We start from the raw sequence: 15,447 nt of genomic DNA, 5'->3' as shown, positions 1-15,447 counted from the left end.
CATGCCATTGAATAGGTCACATAGACATGATACAGACACAAGTAACATTAAAGTAAGTCACTCCAAACAATTTATCATGTCAAATTATATAAGGCAGTCTGTAAGACGTACATGCCATTGAATAGGTCACATAGACATGATACAGACACAAGTAACATTTAAGTAAGTCACTCCAAACAATTTATCATGTCAAACTATTTAAGGCAGTTTATAAGACGTACATGTCATTGAATAGACTGCCTTTGAATCAATTCATTATTTTTCGAATCCATTTTGTGGGTGTGATTTCTTTCTTTCAAAAAAAGGGGGTAGAATGGTATTGAATTTGTTTAAAATGTGGAGTATATTTGTTAATGAACAATTATATGGGGTGATAATGCATGTATGTAATGTGGTATTATCTTATAAACCTGTTTATACTTACTGGAGGTTAAACACAGTAATGACAAATCAGTTACAAATATACCGGAAGTATTTGCCATTTTTTAATAAAAGACCAAATGTTTGAATATAAAAGTAAGTCAGGACAAACAATGTACCATGTCAACAGTATGCTAGCAAAGGGAGATCACTTGTTTAGAAAGTGAAAGTAATACTTATGTACATATCGGTGTCTCTTTATATTGTGCTACTAAACATGTATTATGCTTACCTTTATTGGTCAGCATCATAATGATAATCCAATTAGAGCACAATATGAATCCCTTTAGCTGACCATCACAAAAGAAATGTTTGTGCATGTTAACTAATCCTTTTCTGCATGTCCAAAAACCACATACATGTATGCATACACCACATGAAATCTAATCGACGAGCTGAGTAAAATTAGTACCCGCTATTGCAGTGGCATCGTTAGCAAATTGAAAGTGTGTGTGTGTGTGGGGGGGGGGGGGGGGGGGGGGGGGTAGGGGCTAGACTAATCCTAGCGAAATCTTGACAAGCAAAAAAACATATTCCCTATTCCATCTCAATATTTCCATCTTTTAAAGGTAAATATAGGATCAATTATCTTTCCTGCGAAAAAAGTAGAAGATAACTGAACCCTTTATGATGCTATGTGCCTAATGGTTAGGTCTAACTTTGCAAAAAAAAATGGGGGGCTAAGCCCCCAACCACCACCCCCATCCCATGGGTTCCGACGCCTAAGTATTGAGACTTATAGACCTGTGTTGTGTACGTTACTTCAGACAAAGATCAGTTATTTGTAACATGCATGTAATTTTTTGACCCATTCTTCAAAACCCTTTGCACTATTTTATTAGATAAAAAACAGATTTAAGGTGGTGCAAGACACCTGCATATTGTGATGTATACTTCCTATTGAATAAACAATTCAAAAAAGTATAAATACCGGTATAACATTTTTCCCCAAAATAATGTTACCTTAAATTTTACATGCGAACAGTTCAACCCCAAATTGCACATAAAGTGCTGCTATTGTGTATTATCATATGAGGGGGATCTCATTCTTCATTTATGAAAATTATAATTTTTAAAAGTATTACCAGAACTTACATGTGACCTTCATTTTTAATTAAACTGGTACAGAACGGTGTTATTTAGGGGCAAACACTTGGTGCGGGTATTACTGTCTAATGACAGCATCTAGTTTAATTTTTCATTTGTTTTAAATAGATAATCACTTGGCCGATATTTGTATGCATTCTTCATTGAGAGAGAAAGACAGAATGAGAGAGAGAAAGAGAGAGAGAGAGAGAGCGAGAGAAAGATACATTTATTCACTTGTTGTGTAACATCGATAATATGAAAATTAAATTTAGACACCATGTAAAAATCTTCCTTCTCACCGAGTATAAGCTCAACTATCGGCATGATACTTTATCGATTAGTGCAAAAGAATGGACATATAGTTAATGCAGGCAGATGTCTTATTGAAAGTTACATGCAATCTTACATTAAAAAAAATGTGGATAACGCCTATATATAATCAATTATTTCAACGATCACAATGTGAATTTAAAGCGATTTTAAAATGTTGTGGAGTCACGTGTATAAACGAAACTCATATAGAAGCTGTGATTGTCACTTTAACTTAAGAAATTCCGAAAACAAATTAATAAACAATTTGTGGAAAGAATGGGCGAGCTTGAACAGATCTGGAAAGTCTAAAACATGCATACATGAAAGGCGACGACTTGATTAAATAGAAGTGTATAGGTTCAGCACGTGGGGTGGCTTTTGTACTTTGTTGGTCTGTCGTATTTGATACCCTTAATTAGGCGTGTACGGTTATATTTAAACACTGATGAACTTTTGAGCAACAAATTAAGACGATAAATCCAGTGTTATTGGGAAATTTATCAACAAAATGTATTTATGTCGATTGTTTTTGGAAAAGAGGGTAGGGAGCGTAGATATAAACAACTTTTAAAAGAACGAGGAAATTAACGGTCTATAATTCTCTCTCTCTCTCTCTCTCTCTCTCTCTCTCTCAAATTTTATTCTTAAGTAAACATTTATGGAAAGAAATTAAGTATGATCGATGTAATATATATTCTGCTTTGGAACTTGGGTATTTATTTTACATTTTATAAAAATTAAGCTTGTTTACGTAAAAAAAAATGATAGTACTTTAATTGATTAATTAAAACACGCATGATAGAAGCTAAAAATTATGAGAGAGAGAGAAAAATAGAGAGAGGGATAAAGAGATAGAGAGATAGAAAGAGAATTTCATCAGTTATAGATGCAGACACATCTCTATGCTTGCAGATGATAAAGGGCATAATATACATGTAAATAATGTGTTATATTTTGTTGAGAAATAATTGATCTGAATACACGTACAGTTTGTCTACATGTCAGGACTTTTTACATGAATTTCCGTGCTCTGTCTTCCTCTAGAGACGTAAAAATTTCCTCCACCAGCTTTTGGAGCATACTCCGAATAGTACTCAGAGGAAATTATGTGTTTAATTAGAAGATTAAATTAAAAATGCTCCCCGGTTTCGAACCCCCATACTTCACATTTGTATTAAGAGTCAGGGTTGATCTTGTACATGTGTTTCTCTCTTTCTCTCTCTCTCTCTCTCTCTCTCTCTCTCTCTCTCTCTCTCTCTCTCTCTCTCTCTTGCTTATGCATGCATTGCTGATAAGTAAGAAATTCCACATAAGTGTGGGGGAGGGCAGGCCCCATCCACCCCCTCCTCCCCTCATCCGCCCCCGATCCTGAAGCCTGCAAACATATCTTTGTTTTGAAGTTGCCTAATTAGAGGAAGTAAAGGACGTGTCTTGCGCTGACGATTTTTAAACGATGGCGTGGTTTTAGTTAAAAAAAAAACAACTTATTAAAGCAGTGCAGTAAAGCTACCAAACATAGACCCCATACCCACACCCCCTTCTGCCGGGAGGAGGGTGGGGACAAACAAAATAACACACCTTAGGTTAAAAGTTGAAAATTATAGTATCTTGGTGATTGCTGCTTATATATGTTTAATGTATATTAATAGCTTTGTTATGATTTATATGTTTAATGTATGCTGTTTCTTAAATTGATTGTGTCTATAATGCGAATAACATTTCTAGCTGTAATTCATAAAAATCCATTATGCCATTCGGTTCTTACCGTATTCGGGTCACGATTTTCACAATTCAAAATCTACATTATTTGAAGATGCTTTAAAAGTAACTTCTTAAATTGTAACATTGTAGATCTTGAGGAGAAGAATATTTTTTTTACATTTTTCCTGTATATGTTTATGCTAACTTTGAATCCCTCTAGGGGCCCCACTATTGGTTCGGGGCCAGGATTTTATCAATTGAGAATCTTTATCATATGTACAAATTAAGGTGTATATTTTGGCATTAAGGATGAATGATTTTGTAAGACACGCATCCTATTTTCAATGTTTCACAATTATGTCCCTTTTAAAAGGGGATTTGATCTTTATTTTAACAGTTTGGAATTTCCTTTCCATAAGGATATCTTGTACAAAGATTGGTTTAATTTGGGCCAGTGGTTCTCGAGAAATAGTCAAAACTGTGAAAAGTTTAGAAACCGACGGACAGACCGACAGACAGATGGACATACTTGATCAGAAAATATCACTTAAACCTTCGGTTCCTCTTGTTTGGCGGAACACAATGAAAATGTATGGTGTCATAAAAAGTGCTTCCTTTAACTTTATCAGCACTGTGGTCACTGGTAAACTGTTTGTGAATCGATAATTCTATTAGTGTTCAAAATATCATCTAATTTAAATTTATTTTTCAAACTTGAAACGAGTGCATACAAATGGTAAAAGTGAAGGATCATTTTTATGTTGAATTTCTTTTTTTACTAAAATGTTCTTTTCTACTAAAATGACAAAAATATCATAGTTTTTAAATTTCTTTTAGCCATATTTTGTGGAAAAGGCTGTTAAGAAGCCTTATTTTGGAGCAAAATTAAATTATTGTCGTCCTGTACAAAAATTGATTTGCTATAAATTCCTTGGAAGAGAAATATTTCCTTTGACAAAAATTATTGATTTTTTCAAACCTTATTTATCATAAAAGTTTAAGTTATATGCAAACTTATCATACTAGCAGGTTTTTGCAGCAAAATAGAATTCTAAAAAATACAGCTCATATTGCTTTGACTATCAAAGAAGTTTTCGTTTGATACGTCTTTCAAAAGAAAGATTGTTTAATTCATTTCTTAGATCAAAAAACTTGTTCATTTTCTACGTATGCCCTCTAATCCGCAAAGTGCGGAAAAAAACCCATCAAAAAATGATTACGTCTCTGTTAACACGAGATCTTTTGTTATCTAAAAAAAGACGTTCCCTTAATCCTACGTTTTGATGTGGGAGGAACCGGAGAATTGACAATCACCTCTGTCTGTGGTACCTAGGGTTTAGGACATGATGTCTTTGTTTAGTTGTAGATGTTTTTTACTTTATACTACATAACGGGATAATTGACAATCATCTCTGTATTTGGTACCAAGGGTTTAGGACATGATGTGTTTGTCTAGTTGTAGATGTTTTTTACTTTACACTACATAACGGGAGAATTGACAATCATCTCTGTATTTAGTACCAAGGGTTTAGGACATGATGTGTTTGTTTAGTTGTAGATGTTTTTTACTTTACACTACATAACGGGATAATTGACAATCATCTCTGTATTTAGTACCAAGGGTTTAGGACATGATGTGTTTGTCTAGTTGTAGATGTTTTTTACTTTACACTACATAACGGGAGAATTGACAATCATCTCTGTATTTGGTACCAAGGGTTTAGGACATGATGTGTTTGTCTAGTTGTAGATGTTTTTTACTTTACACTACATAACGGGAGAATTGACAATCATCTCTGTATTTGGTACCAAGGGTTTAGGACATGATGTATTTATTTAGTTGTAGTTGTATCCTACTTTATACTACATAACGGGAGAATTGACAATGTGTGTGGTACCAAGGGTTTAGGACATGATGTGTTTGTTTAGTTGTAGATGTATCCTACCTTTTACTACAGTGTTTACTACACACAGAATTAAAGCCATGGACATCGATGCCACGGACGTTAACTGTGTTGAAATTGATTTTTGTTGGCGACATTCAACGCTGGTTTTTTTTTTTTTAATTCAAATTCAGTAAATTTTAGGATTCACTTGTTCTTACTGAATAGATCTGTGTGTGTGATAAATGTTGTCTTATCCCCATAACGACATTAATACATCAAGGTCCATGGTACGTGTGTTGTTGAAATACCTTTAAATCCCCTTTCATTATATACTCTTTTAGAGAGTTTCAATCTCATACAAAACAACGACGTTACGCTCTGAATAAAACGGCTTGCAAGATATGTATGAGGCATATTAAAGAAAATCACATTATGTTCTCCGCTTCGCTTAGTAACAACACGTTATATAGTCATACCTTTTAGTTATTTTAGAACCTGATATCAAGAGATACAATGGTTTTAGGAATGCTATAAAAAAGGTAAGACATGTATATTTTCTCATTTTTACACTGAATTGTTGTAGACATAGGGAACATGTTAACATATAGGGAAACACTACTTTACAGTATGGACTGAATTGTTGTGGACATAGGGAACATGTTTAAATATAAGGAAACACTTTTCTACAGTAGATACAGATTTGTTGTAGACAGTTTTAACTGAGGAGGAAATAAACACTCTCAGTGAATGTCTATAGACTATTATCTACAGTCTTATAGGGAAATGGAATAATACATTTTACATGATTAAATCAGTTAAAGTTTAAAACAAAATTAAGACTGTTTAACTGGTTTTAATCGTTGTGTTCTGTTAGATACATTTCTAACAAATATTCAACTGCTTTTTAATAAACAATTTTACAACTTCTCTACATTTAACTGCACAACAAATAAAAAGTCCCTATTTACCGGTGGTGTACAGCCCCTATTGGTCGGCAACGTACAGCCCCTATTAGCCGGTAAAGTACAACCCCTAAAGGCAGGTAATGCACAGATGCTATTGGCCGGTAATGTACATTCCCCATTGACCGGTAGGCAATCCCTTTTGACTGGTAATCTACAGTCCATTTTGGAGGTAATGCACAGTCCGTATTGCCCGGTATTGATAAAGGTAATAATTAATTCACGCTGCACTCATTTATGCAAAGAACAAATTACGACGCATTGGAGGTATAATTTTGACAATTAATGTTTTGAAACACAAATCACGTTGAATAATTTATATTGTTGCGACAACTTATACAATAAAGTCAATGAGGTCTGTTTTTGAACAGGTTTATATCTGAATTGTAATATAATCCTAACTATTGATTCAAAAGCCCAGCTCGTCGTCACAAAATCGCAAAATTAGTTCAATAAAACAGCTTGTTGCAAAGACAGCTCTTGTTACTATCACACAATCGGTCGTGTCGTTCGGATGGTATTTAAACATCTTGTTACAAAGACATTTTTAATTTGTTACCGTCGCACTATCGTCCGTGTCGGTGAGTCAATGTCAATTGTCATTGTCAGAGAGATCGTAGACATAGATTTGTTTGATTCTACTCATTGCACACATTAATGTTAAAGGTCCTCTGTACTGTGACTCAATAGTTAAATGTACGGGTTTTTAAGTTTAACCAACATTCACACGTGACGATTCTTACGATAGTATGTGTATTCTAAAGAAGAACTTTGGCGGCTTGGGACTCCCGTCTTTGTTCTCTGTCTACGGTTGGTTATGTAAGGGATATCAATTACATCCCTAATAAATACATCTAATTAAAACATTGTTGTGTCGTCAGTTTGTCTACTTATTAGACGACTAGAGCCAACATACTGGACTACTGCAGATAATTGGGATGAACACAAACTCACAGTAACACAACACAACTGGTAGTTTCTCCAACCTCACGGAAATTTACCATCTTCCACATACAAACTACACAGTGTATCCATGACAAAATCAAAATAACCTATTGCACGAATTAACAAACAAAAAACAACATAAATTCGATTGATTAACGTCGTCCTTTTGTATAAATTTGGATTATCGGAATTTTTTTTTAGATGAAACAGACATTCATATATCCACGTATTAATCCTTAACAGAATCACACGATCCTCTTCCAATGTTTGTACACACATGACCAATGGGCGGGATCGAACTATGCTTACCACTGAGCAGTAAGTAAATAAGTAAGTAAATATTTTATCATAGTGACATGTGTATGTCATAAGTATAGTACCATACAATGTTATACATTATCGAATTACACCCAGCCCATTGGACCTATATGTGACTTTGAAATCTTATAATATACAAATATAGTATATACATCTGATTGAGCGCATCAGTTTACTTTGATTTGTACAGATAACTTTGTCTGACTGAATAATTGAGCATGCATTTCATAATGCAATGTGGACAAAAGGACCACTGCAAAAACCAAAAAGTTTTTTGTTTATCTAAGTAATGGTTATAAGATAAAAACTGTCCATTCTTTCAGATATTGTACAACCCGGGGCCCATCAGCCTAACCCTAACCTTGACCCTGATAGTTCAATGGACAGTTCGCAATTGCAGTGAAGGTAAATAATCAGCGTCCATAGCTTCAGAGAAATATAGCGAGGATTACACAGTCAATTAAAATATAAGCAACTAAATAAAAACTAGCCAGTGCGTCCATTTAATAAGAACCCAATATATAAGGTACACGTGTAATTTTTATACGGATGTTTAATCAAACGTCACATTACAAAATGAAATCATATTTTCACGAATCTGTTGTGTGCGTTTTCCTCCTCCTGTTTAAAAAGCGGGGGTGGGGGTGGGGGTGTAAAGTAAATGTAGAATACGATGTATATTGGTAAAATACATAGTAAGGGTGTCAATATATGCCGGTAATGTGGTATTATCTTGTGTAACTGTTTAAATTAAAGACATACACGTATCGAAAGTGTGATAATGTATGCCGGTAATGTGGTATTATCTTATGGAAATGTTTCACTTATTATAGGTTAACAAGTTGCTGTCCTTTAAAAAAGGAATACAATACGTGGACCATTTGCATGGGTTTGAAGACTCTAGCCCTCTGCTTTTAACCACTAAAGAACTAGATAGGATATATATAGTAGAAATGCCCCCAATTTTTCTATAAAATAAACTGCACGTACATTAACAAATATCATATTTTTTATAAAGTTGATAACAAGCACTAACTATAGAAACTGTTTCATTTCTTCACAAGTGTTGGTGAAATAAAATTAAATGGATGGAATACATGCCTATTTCTGAAAAACACCAAGAAAACCACTATTTTCAACTTTCTTGCGTTCTAAAAAATATGAGCGACTAAGAATACCACAACAAAATTTCGTCTGTAGTAAGCAATAGATATGTACTTTCTTTGTTTAAATTTTTTTCGTGGTATTCTTAGTCGCTCATGTTCAAATATGGAAAATTAGGAGAAAAAATCGTGTGAAAAATTATAAACATCAGTCTGAATCGATCGGCGTAATTTTTTCCGGAAACAAACATTGTGACGGAGAAGCTGAACTTGCAGAAGTTTGGTAAGTGCACGTTATTTTATGTAGTTACATATGTGTATTTTCACAAAATTATCAGCAATGTTACTTTTCATTATGATTTAATTTAGTTTTAATCCTTTAAAGTATGAATTTTAATGTGAACAACACAACAAATATCAAGATTGACGCGGCTTACACGTGTAGCGTTCCTGCAGCACAGCTGCCGACTGCTTGAAATGACTACATACCATATCCTTATAAAAAGTTAAAATGTACTAATTTAGAACAAATATTATTAAAAATGTTCATATGTATTAAAATAGAATGTGTTTTATTATTTCATATTTATGGAAAAAGTGGTGTAAACAAACGCATTCGTTTTTACAGACGACGATTGTCGCCTGATGTCACTATAGAAACTATAGTAGCCTCTACAGTGAAATTGTGCACAAAAGCCATGTAGTACTTAGTAGCTCGAAGTAATGTAAGTACTGTAACAGGTTTATCCGTTGATGTAAAGAAGAAATCAACACTCCTGTTAGGGTTCGATTAACGGGCTTTTATTACACCAGTTATATAAATAGATTGATTTGACCCTGTAAAAACAATATAACAAGTGTGAATATACGGCATAAAACACATGAACTTCAAGTAATTACGTATTGATGTACAATCAATGTATTGAAGTAATTTAACTTTATAAAGGGAGATAACTTATATAAGTAAACTACAATTTACATAGTATCTCCTTTATATCAATTTACATGCATTTACATTTCAGTTATAAAACCATTGCTATAATTATGTAATGCATATAATACATTAATCGGATATTCTAAGCATATGAACATACACATACCATTCTATGGGAATAGGCCCCATGTACTAGTTGAACCAAGTTCAATATGACTCAATGGTTGCAAGGTATATGTGCATTCTGTAATTAATTATACAACTATTACACTATCATAAAAGTAGTTTTAATTAAAACACATCTATGGAGACTTCAGTTGTTATAACTATTTTAACTTTAACTTATTATTTCAAAAGTCTCTCGATCTCTCACTATTCATTCAATCAGAGAAAGTGCGAAAGAATTATAAAAATGATTAAATACTGATTTGACATTTAGTAGAAATATTATAGATGATATTAATATTAGTAATATTAGATTAACTTACCAAGAAGAGATGTAATTTGTCAAAAACGTCTGTACACCTTTATTACAGTCCGCTCTCTTCAAACTCTTGACAAAGATTAAACTAAAACCCAAAGAACTTTTGGAGGGAAATCGACCAACCAATAGACAAACAAGAAACAAACTAAAACACCAATGAGATTAAAAGACACAACTTAACTTTGACCAAAATATAATTACTGCCCTAAAGGCAACTCTGGACCTTTCTACAAATCAAGTTGTCATGAATGAATGCACACTAATGTATTTTAAGATCAATAAAATATTTATAGAATCCAATACATATGCATTCAAAAAATCATGAAAATATGAAAATGAAATGATGCATATGTAATATACATGTACTTGTAATTAAATCATAAAATATGAGACTGCTACAGTACTGATTGGTTTTTGTTAATCCTTTTAACATTTTACAATGCTAAATCACGAATGTATTGCTGAAAAGCAAATTCATCTTCAAACCCCCGAAATCTATTTTTAGAATGTGGAAAGCCCCCAACTTTGTTGACAGTACATAATCAAAGTACTGAAAGTACTGAAAAGCAGATAGTGATTGTATTAGCATTAAGGTGGAATATTACACTGAAACATTACCATATGGATCGTTTAAGTATCAAATATAAAACAAGATTTCGTTGTTCAAAGAAGAATATATGCTTTAAAATTATTTTATACAATATTGTTTTTGTATTTCTGAAAAAGTGGAAATATGTTTGTTTCAATACATGCATAATATTAATATCAAATAAATTAATTATACATTTTATTCTTTATTAAAAATTATTTATGAAAATAAATTAAAACATTCATATTTTTCAAACCTATATGAATAAAAAATTGCAAGGTACCTCATTTGGATTTTTAAAAAATGCTTTATTAAATTGTATCAATCATTATGATTGAACATCATCATAGCACAAGGGTAAGGTATTGAGCTTGTAAACAGATGTAGTGATTGAGTCAGTGACCTTGAGAAGAATAGTGTCGTAATTAAAATATATAAGAAGAAATATAAGACAATTTAATCAATTAAATTGAATCAAAATAGTGAAACCTTAGAAATATTGCTTATGAATGCATTTCATGGCATATGTTTAAGAAATGTGTTTTGTATTGTTGATTTTTTTTTTTCAGATCATGAATCTTCATTGTATGTGCCAGCTTGTGAAGATCTGCTTCATGAAAATTGGACTCAATTCAGATGAAAATGCAAAGTAAATGGCCATGAAGGAATATTACATATAACAGAATTTTTGTGACCAGGCATATACAGTAAACTAACTTTTATTTGTATGCGAGAAATTTTTGCAAGGGCTTTGTCATCTCGAATATATCTCACCATGAACCAGTCTTTGGCGTATAATTGTAATAACAAAACGTACGTGGATTAGGCTTGCGAAATAAAGTCGTCGCGAATAAATGTTAGTTTACAGTATGTATATAGCATATATTTTTAAAAGTGTGTTGTTAAAAATTGATTTTTTTCTTTCAGATAAATAATTACAGTGCACATATGTACATGTAATTGTTATATGTATTTGCTAATGTACATGAATGTACCATACATTCTGTTGATAGTACGATAAATTCTGTTAATTATTTAATTTACATGTAGCCTGTTGTGAAGAATTCTTTGATGTGTATACAACATGTGTACATGTACAATCACAATGTTGTTGACTATAATATGATTTCTTGAAACCATTACTTTAATATGAATACTATATATGTTATGTGTGCTTGCTTCAGTCATTATAAGTGAAGTATAATGGACGATACTAATTTGTACATGTGTTTCATTCATGTTTGTTAATACTTTAGGGAGATATGTATCATTCTTTGTTACATGTACAGGTACCAATCATTGGATTTGAAATATAGTAGATGATACTATTTTGTACATTATCTTCTCTCTCTGTGTGAACCAGGCTTGGGGTAATGCTAAATGTAATGGTAATGCATTGCAATGCATTACATGTTTTCAAAGTAATGCTAGTAATGTGTAATGCCACAAAATTAGCATTACAAGTAATGGTAATGTAATTAATTACTTTCCAAAATCTAGTGTAATGCTGGCATTACATGGCATTACTTTGCATTACTATGCCTATTTATGCATGTTCACTTTTAAAAATGTTATGAATAAACGAATAGTTGAAACTGAATTTGATTAAATTTATTTTTAAAGAAGAAAGAAATCATTGAGATAAAAATGTTTTAATTGTACTATTAAAAAAAGATTTTTTAAAATTCATTTTTGAATTGTTAATATTACTAAATATAACAGCACAATTTCATAACATTTTTAAGTGTTGTTATTAAGAGTTTTTAATCATTTAAACAATTTACTGATCCAATTAGTTTGTACTTCAATAAGAAATGTGTCAACAACACACTGTGCCCCCAGGATAATCTAAGTATCAAAAAAATCTATTGTTATAAGAAGTGCTAAACACCCCAATCCCCTTCCCTTTGCTATGTCCCATAGAATAGGAGACAGACATGCACCTTTAAAAGCAAAATGAATGTACTGTCCATCCATGATGAAATTAATTATCACTTCCAATATCATAACCCATTTGAAAATAATTATAATTTCTTATTGTCTCTGTCTCTGTCTCTGTCTCTCTCTCTCTCTCTCTCTCTCTCTCTCTCTCTCATTCGTATATTAAGTACACTGTACTTAAGTTTGGACTTATAGAAAATACAGGATTCATGTATTTTTTCTATTATTGCACTTAATATATCCTAAGATAAAGATCGTCAAACAGCACTTTTCAGTTCAAGCTTCGACTGCTCCTGTAAAACATTTATTTAGTATTATAAAAGCTGGGAAGATTTTCAAACTAACAGGATGCAGTTAAAAGATGAACCCTTCGAAACTTCGATCATAAAGTGCAAAAGCAATCTTTTGTCTTAAAGTGTCCTCAGTAGAAAGAAATACGATTAAAACACCGTATCTTAAGAAATATAACTGGGAAAAACCATCTGTATATGAATTAATACAATTAAGTGTCCAAAATTATATAGATTTGTGTAATCTCTATTTATATATAAATACATGTATCTCTATTTAGCTTTTAATAACCGCAACATTATTCCATGAAATGTTTTTTGTTATGCATGTAATTCTGTGTCTCTATTTCGTATCCTACATTGCATCATGCCAAATGTCTATAAATATCATTTTACTTATGTAATACGTATGTTGTTCATAATGCCACAAGATGATTATATATTGAGCAAATAAAGAATGACTCTTGTATAGTCATTGAATTTGAACCTGATATTGAGCATGAACCTGTAGATATGTTAGAGAATGTTTCATATTTAAAACATTTGCAAAAACTCTTTATTAGCTTTGCTTTTCTAAAACAAAGTAATGGTAATGGTAATGCATTACTTTACTTATGTAATGGTAATGTAATGCATTACTTCAAGAAAATCAAGTAATGGTAATGGCAATTTAATGCCCAAATTCATGAAGTTATAGTAATGTAATGCATTACTTTACAATGTAATTCGCCCCAAGCTTGCTGTGAACACATATATTCTGGAATGTGTAGCTAGAAAAAATTCACATTTCAATTTGTAGAAAAAATAAGGGAAAAAAAATAACTGCAATGTTAAATACTATGAACCTTTTATACTTGTGCATGCTGTTTGTATTTGGGCTTGAAATATTATTTAATTGGTTACCGAAAAAAATCATTGAATAAATGCATTTCTGAATTTAAATTACGTTTTTCTTTTGATGTGTTAATGTTATTGTTAGTTTTTAAAAGTTTAAAAAGAAGGATGATAAATACGTAATTTATTGTAACTACCATATAAGTAAAAGGGCAAGGTGTTTCCTTCATCTATTTAATAACAGAACCCTCACTCATATCTTTTGAATTGCATGATTCTACGTGTATATGTAAATCAAATGGTTACCAAGAAAATCCTCTAAGATGTCGAGAACTAAGGTCAATGCTATGTTAAGCACAAACAACCTTACACATTTGCAGATCTATCTATATTCATATGGTTGCTATGGAATGTTTTTTTTTTGGTAACAGGAAACACAATGTCATGAACATTAATGTAAAAAAAAATGTTACATTATTTATTTAAAAGCTTTTAAAAGCTTTTTTTATTAAGTTGTATACTTCTCAGAATGCAATCGGGCTTGAAATAGAAGCTATTTAGTTGGTTACTATGGAAATCCATGGTTGTCATGGAAACGTTGAGTAAATAATTTTATGCATTTAATGCATGAATTCATGTTGGTACTTCAATTTAACAATCTTATGCTAATCAAATAACAGTAACTTAAAATTTCCCAATTGAATGAAGAGGTTTTTTTCTTAATTTAGACCGAAACCATGGTCACGTTTGTTTCGTTGCTAGGCAACTATACTGAAGGGTTACTAAGAAAAAAATCCTACCATGTTGATTACTAAGGTCAATACTATGCATGGTAGTAAAATGAAAATATTTGCTGAGGGGGCCAGAAATGGCTCTTATCCTATCTTATCCTTTGTACGTTGTATTACGTATACATGTATGTATAGCCCTGACTTTTTATCTCAGAATTTAAAGGGTTCATACTTCTAAAATAATTATGATCTATCTATGAATGAAGTTTGCATGTATAGTATCGGGCATTCGGTGAATTCTACTATATATTTGCGCACACATTACGATTCGCACTACTTTGTTAACTATGCAGTGACAGCTTTGTGTAAATTAAAAATTTCATATTTTGATGCATTTTTCTTGAGATTTAAATTTTTATACAGTGACATAATTATTCAATTATACCTAAATGTTTAAAAAAAACTTTAATTGGGAAGTTCTCTAGCCTCGCCTACTATAAAAGAAAAGTTAAGTTACATGTGTATTCGGAAAACAGCAACACATTGCAAATTATGCTATTTGATGCATGTTGTAGTTTCGGCATAACATTAACTTATTTCATAATACTGATAGTTCATATCACATGCCAATCATTTCTTTAAAAGGAATACTCTGTTTCTGTACTGTTTACCGACAACTTTACAATTACAGCGCCTTTGAACTTTTGTGTTCATATGGCACGGAATCCCGATCCCGATTCAGATAAACGTGTGCTACCCTGGTTCCCTGAGCTACCCATTACGCACAGGAACCAGGCTAGCTCATGCACAGGCGTAATTTTCCCCATAGCATCCGGTTTAACCTCGCTTATATATTTTCTGCGTGGACCTCAGGGTCCACGCAATAACAGAAATGAAGAATCAGTTAC

The 15,447-nt window shown here is 32.1% G+C and overlaps 1 protein-coding gene and 2 pseudogenes across 2 annotated transcripts in view; all 3 read left to right on the top strand.

Annotated features, from left to right (window-relative positions):
* Positions 1 to 15,447, top strand: part of LOC128171876 (talin-1-like) — a 97,687-nt pseudogene that overhangs the window by 31,740 nt on the left and 50,500 nt on the right.
* The window catches only part of LOC128171440 (uncharacterized), a 95,851-nt pseudogene that overhangs the window by 50,261 nt on the left and 30,143 nt on the right, over positions 1 to 15,447 (top strand).
* LOC128171377 (uncharacterized) overlaps positions 7,367 to 15,447 on the top strand; it is a 253,998-nt gene continuing 245,917 nt past the window's right edge. For both annotated transcript variants that reach the window (XM_052837162.1, XM_052837161.1), the window contains exons 1-2: positions 7,367 to 7,645; positions 7,957 to 8,038. The gene's annotated coding sequence lies outside the window, so the exon portion shown is untranslated. The remainder of the gene's footprint in view (positions 7,646 to 7,956; positions 8,039 to 15,447) is intronic.

The sequence above is a fragment of the Crassostrea angulata genome, chromosome 2 (genome assembly GCF_025612915.1).
Source record: "Crassostrea angulata isolate pt1a10 chromosome 2, ASM2561291v2, whole genome shotgun sequence".
NCBI classification, from domain to species: Eukaryota; Metazoa; Mollusca; class Bivalvia; order Ostreida; family Ostreidae; genus Magallana; species Magallana angulata.
The sequence above is the reverse complement of the archived record's forward strand: the minus strand, read 5'-3'. Positions and strand labels throughout refer to the sequence as shown.